The sequence below is a fragment of the Miscanthus floridulus genome, chromosome 6, assembly GCF_019320115.1.
Source record: "Miscanthus floridulus cultivar M001 chromosome 6, ASM1932011v1, whole genome shotgun sequence".
In the NCBI taxonomy this organism is placed as follows: Eukaryota; Viridiplantae; Streptophyta; class Magnoliopsida; order Poales; family Poaceae; genus Miscanthus; species Miscanthus floridulus.
Window position 1 is genome coordinate 124,258,490 of NC_089585.1, and position 5,508 is coordinate 124,263,997.

Sequence of the window (5,508 nt, forward strand, 5' to 3'; positions counted from 1 at the left end):
AGACTTCACAGTGAGCCCTCGTTTAGTTCAGCGCGGAATCGGCGCCGCCGGAGTTACTGTAGCCACAGTGGCTACTGCAGTATTTCGTTTGTATTTGGTAATAATTGTCCAAACGTTGACTAATTAGGCTCAAAACGTTCGTCTCGTAAAGTACAACAAAACTGTTCAATTAGTTTTTGATTTCATCAACATTTAGTACTCCATACATGTACCGCAAATTTGATGTGACGGGGAATCTTCTTTTTGCATAGTGCCAAATTCTGGAAATTGGGGAACTAAACACCCCCTGAGATCCGAGAGGGAGACCGACCGATCTCCTGCCGGAGTTTCTGTTGCTTCTACAGCGACGGCAAGCAGCACACGGAAGCTTGAGAAGTCATCAGCCAGAGCCCAGCACATCTAAACTTCCTTTCTTTTTAGAACAGCATATCTAAACTTCTAGTAGGAGTAACTGGCAAAGCAACAATGGCGGACAAAAACCTTGCGAGACCCTACAAGCATCACACTACAAGTGTTACCCCCCATCCGGTGGGAGATGTTGCACACCAAAAACACACTAACAAGCCGGTACAGAAATCTCCTGATCCCGTACGTGATCCTGGATCCTACTCCAAGCCGCCGCCGGTGACGCTGGAAGGCTTTTTATGGAATGCTTTATTACTCGGTATCGACGTACCGTGCAAGTTCTTGGCCTCTGTACTTGTCCAATTATGTACACTGAACTGAAATGGACGCTGCAACGGCCTCTTGTTCTCGATGAACACGGTCACTCGGAGCTGCCGCGAGCTGGCATCTGGACGCCGAGACCGTGCCACTCTTCATCCTCACACGGGACGTGCCATCTGATTGATAGGAGTAGTACACCTGAAGCACGACGACCTGCCGCCTGCGACTTGGCCCGGCCCTGATGCTCGGAGTCGGAGATGAGGCGGTGTAGTTAGAGATGGGATGGGAGCGGTTTTCGCCGCAAGAATCGCCCGTCACAACTGTCCGCAATGCATCTGCGCAGGAAGACGGAGTCGTCGAAGCCCAGGCCAAGGCCGGCCACGAGCGAGCTCTTGGGCTCCAGCTTCACGTTGACGTAGGGGTGCGACACGCCGAGCGCGCCAGCTGGGAGCGGCGGCATGAACGGCTTCACGTCCACCAGCTGGGCGACGGAGGGGTTGGTGGCGGCGGTGACCGCGGACGGCGGCGAGGGCGGGGCGTTGCAGCGGTCTTCGTCGGGGAGGTTCACGGTGGTGATGTCGTGGATGCTGGACCGACGCTTGTCCTTGCCGCCGGAGTTGAGCCGGATGAAGTACTTCTGCGCGTGGCTGGCCACCTGCGTCGGCGTCCGGGTCGTCACGTACTTGCGCGAGATGTTCCGCCAGTCCCCTCTCCCGTACTTCTTCAGCCCCATCAAGAAAAGCCTGAGACACGAAATGAAATTCGCCATTTTTAGCAGACGGAAAGAAGAAAGAAGGCGAGCGGGCGGATCCATCGACCCGCACCCGCCCAGCACGACGATGATGGTTCTGGTTGGGATTGTTGCTTACTTGTGCTCCTCCTCCGTCCAGGGGACGCCCTTCTTCCGCTCCTGGTCCGACCCCCGCGCGCGCTTGAGGCAGTAGCCGCGCCTGAACCCGCCGTCGCCGCCGTCCCAGGCCTCGAGGGTGAACCCGGACGATGGGACCGAGCTGCTGTAGTGCGGGAACGGCACGAGCCCGGCCTCGATGTAGCCGACGTCGTTCTCGAGGTCGTGGTAGTGGTTCCTCACGTCGTCGGCCGTCTTCCTGGGCAGCATCTCCGCCACCTTCTCCCACCTGTCGGGCGCGTTCCGGTCGATCTGCGCCAGCGCCTTCTCGAACTGTTTGTTCTCCTCCGCCGTCCACACGTCTCCTCTCCGCCAGAAAACCGAGTGCGTGTCCGGCTGCCAGAAGCAGGGCGCCGTCGGCGGCAACAGCACCGGCGTCCACGCCGCCTCCGCCATCATCTTGGCCGCTGCCTGACCACCTGAGCTGGAGCTGTCTGGCTGGTAGCGAAGAAGACGAGGGAGAGAATTAGGGGGAGGTGGAAGGTAGCGTGGGTATATAGGGATTAGGGAGACGAATCAAATTCCCCGGAGGATGCCGAAGTGGCCGGAGTTTACTCCGGCTCCACCGTTGGAGGCCTTAAAGAAAAGGCGAGCAAGGCAGTGGATGCTTGTGATTGGGTGTTGGACTTGGTGGAGTTCGTGGCCTCTCAACTCTCAACCATGGCCGCTTTCTCATTGTAGATACCTGGGCCTGGTTTAGATTGCAATTTTTTGCAATCTGGACACTGTAGCATGTTTCGTTTGTATTTGATAAATTTTATCTAATCATGGACTAACTAGGCTCAAAAGATTCGTCTCGTGATTTACAATCAAACTGTGTAATTAGTTATTTTTTTATCTACATTTAATGCTCCATGCATGTGTCCAAAAATTGATGTGATGGAGAGAGAGTGAAAAAACTTGAAATTTTAAGGCAATCTAAACGAGGCCCTGGTAAATTCGATATTTTTACTTCAGTTGCTTTGATTGGACTTCACTGATCCTGTTCCAGGGTCAGGTATGTCCCGGGGAAGCTTTGGCGTAATTGCAGATGCTGTTGCATTCTTGCATTTGTTTATTGGCCTCGCCAGCTGTTTTCTCTCTCATGCTTGCTTTTCTTTTCTTTATTAATCATTGCCAAAGCTAGTTTAGCTTTTTTATTTGTTTGTGTGTTTTTTTTCAGATGGAAGTAAGGAGTGAGAAGAAAGCTATTCTTTGTTTCCAAAGAAGGCAAAAAAAAAAATATAGCTCGTTTTTTTTTTTTTTTGCAGATGGAAGTAAGGAGTGAAAAGAAAGCTATTGTTTGTTTTCAAAGAAGGCAAAAAAAAAAAAAGTAGACTCTGAATGCCTTATTGCCCGAGGTACTTTTGCATTTAACTAACTTTGCATGTCGCTGTTTTGTATATAGGAGTAAGCCAAAGGAAACCCTACACAAAATTTAGGTGTAGGAAAGAAGTTTTCATCAGAGCCCTTGTTTAGTTTGCGAAAAGTTTTTCCAAAAAGTGCTACAGTATCCATCACATCGAATCTTGCGATGCGTGCATGGAGCATTAAATGTAGACGAAAAAAAACTAATTGCACAGTTTGGTTGAAAATTGCGAGACGAATGTTTTGAGCCTAATTAGTCCATGATTGAACACTAATTGTCAAATAAAAATGAAAGTGCTACAGTAGCCAAATTTCCAACTTTCCACCAACTAAACACGGGCAAAATAATCATCATAACTTTCGCACAAGTCGAGTCTAAATCCAGTATCAATTGGTAGCAACTAAAATTAGCGTTTTTGCTTCTAATATAGTTTGGCACCTGAATTTTTCTTCCTAGCCACAAATAAATCTGAGTGGTTGATTTTTAATTAGATGGTCACAGAATTTAGATGTCAGCGATAGTAGCCTTTTACCCGAGTCGGTAGTAACCAAATCCTACATGTAATACCTTCATTCCAAAAAGAATGTAGATCCAATTTTTGGAGAAGTCAATCAATCTAAAATTTAACTAGATTCATAGAAAAATTAATATCAACACTTATACCTCCAAATATGTTTATTATGAAATATGTTCCATAATGAATCTAATAATGCTTGTTACACATCATATATATTAATACGTCTTTTTGTAGATTGACCAAAGTTGAGATTGATTGGCTCCTTAAAAACAAAATAGTGAGATATATAAATTTTTTTTGGGGATAAGGGAGTACAAAGGTGTGGAGATGAATATGACTTTTCCATTATATAGCCCTAAGGTTGTGCAAGGGGTTTGCTGCTAGTCATAGTTGTGTTTAAGTTCAGAATACACCATGCGCATGGAGTACGCATCCATAACCTGATCGATAATGATATGAACCAACACACCAATCCCCCCCCCCCCCCCCGCTTCCCCGCATGTACTCGCTCCCGCTCCGCACGCTCGCTCTCCGGGCTATCCCCGGGACGGGACGCCGCGCCCGCGCGCAAGCTCGCTGACACCCCGCCCGCCCATGCTCCCTCCCTCCCTCTGTCCCTCGCTCCTCCGTGACCTCCATGCGACCCCGCGCTCCTGAAAGCTCTAGTTTGGTTTTGGTGAATTGATGAAACCCTAAGTGCTAACCTAGTTTATCAAGTGATCATGACATAGGTAGCACACTTCAAGTAGAGAAGCTAATGAAGATCATAGCATGACAATGATGATGGCATGGCGATGATCAAGGGCTTAAACTTGAAATGAAGAAAGAGAAAAACAAAAAGCTCAAGGCAAAGGTATAAACCATAGGAGCTATTTTTGGTGATCAAGACACTTAGAGAGTGTGATCACATTTAGGTTTGATAGTCGTACTATTAAGAGGGGTGAAACTCGTATCGGAATGCGGTTATCAAAGTGCCACTAGATGCTCTAACTCATTGCATATGCATTTAGGATCTAGTGGAGTGCTAACACCCTTGAAAATATTTGTGAAAATATGCTAACACATGTGCACAAAGTGCTCTACACAAGCTCAGCGGGATTCGGCGCTTTTGGAAAAATGAAATGTCTATTTTCTATTGCGCCGGATGCAAAATTCTTGGTGGTTGGCACATTTGAGCAAGGGTGAAGAAGTTAGAGTTGAAATGGAGTTGGTCGAAATGATGCTGGCGTCGGTCTACTGACCGGACGCTGGGTCACTCAGCGACCGGACGCTGAAAGGCTACGTCCGGTCGAGCTGTCAGACGGCACAGTAGGCTAGCGTTGAGCACCGGACGCTGGCTGTGTCCGGTCAAGGTGGACCAGACGCGTCCGGTCGAAAAAACATGCCTCGGGGAGCTTACTGGAAACGACCGGACGCTGGGGCTTGAGCGTCCGGTCAGTTTTGATCGGAGCGTCCGGTCAGCTTCGTAGCCGTTGGAATCTGACGAACTGTGTTTGAAGCTGGTGACGCGTGGCGTCCATCGGGCGACCGGACGCTGAGGGCCAGCGTCCGGTCAGTTTGACCGGAGCGTCCGGTCAGAGCGCGTTTTGCCCAGTGAAGGGGTATAACGGCTCTATTTGATGGGGGCTCTATTTATAGCCCCATGGCCGGCTGTGGCTCACATCTTTGGCCATTTTTATTGACATAGCAACCTTATGAGCTAAGCCAAAGCCCTCCCACTCATCTACATCATTGATTCATCATCATAGTGAGATTGGGAGTGATCCAAGTGCATTGCTTGAGTGATTGCATCTAGAGGCACTTAGTGATCGTGGTTCGCTGCGGATTTCGCTTGTTACTCTTGGTGGTTGCCGCCACCTAGACGGCTTGGAGCAGCGTGGATCGTCGAGCGGAGGTGGTGATTGTCTCTGGCTCCGATCGTGGTGATTGTGAGGGGTTCTTGACCTTTCCCCGGTGGAGCGCCAAAAGGTACTCTAGTGGATTACTCGTGGCTTGTGTGATCCTCATCTTGTGTTGGTTGTGCAGCACCCTATTGAGGGTTTGGCGTGTGAAGCCAATTAGCGCGTGAAC

The 5,508-nt window shown here is 49.2% G+C and overlaps 1 pseudogene; it reads right to left on the bottom strand.

Moving 5' to 3' along the window:
- Positions 1-209: 209 nt before the first annotated feature.
- On the bottom strand, positions 210-2,209 carry LOC136459452 (transcription factor DIVARICATA-like; annotated as a pseudogene).
- Positions 2,210-5,508: the final 3,299 nt, after the last annotated feature.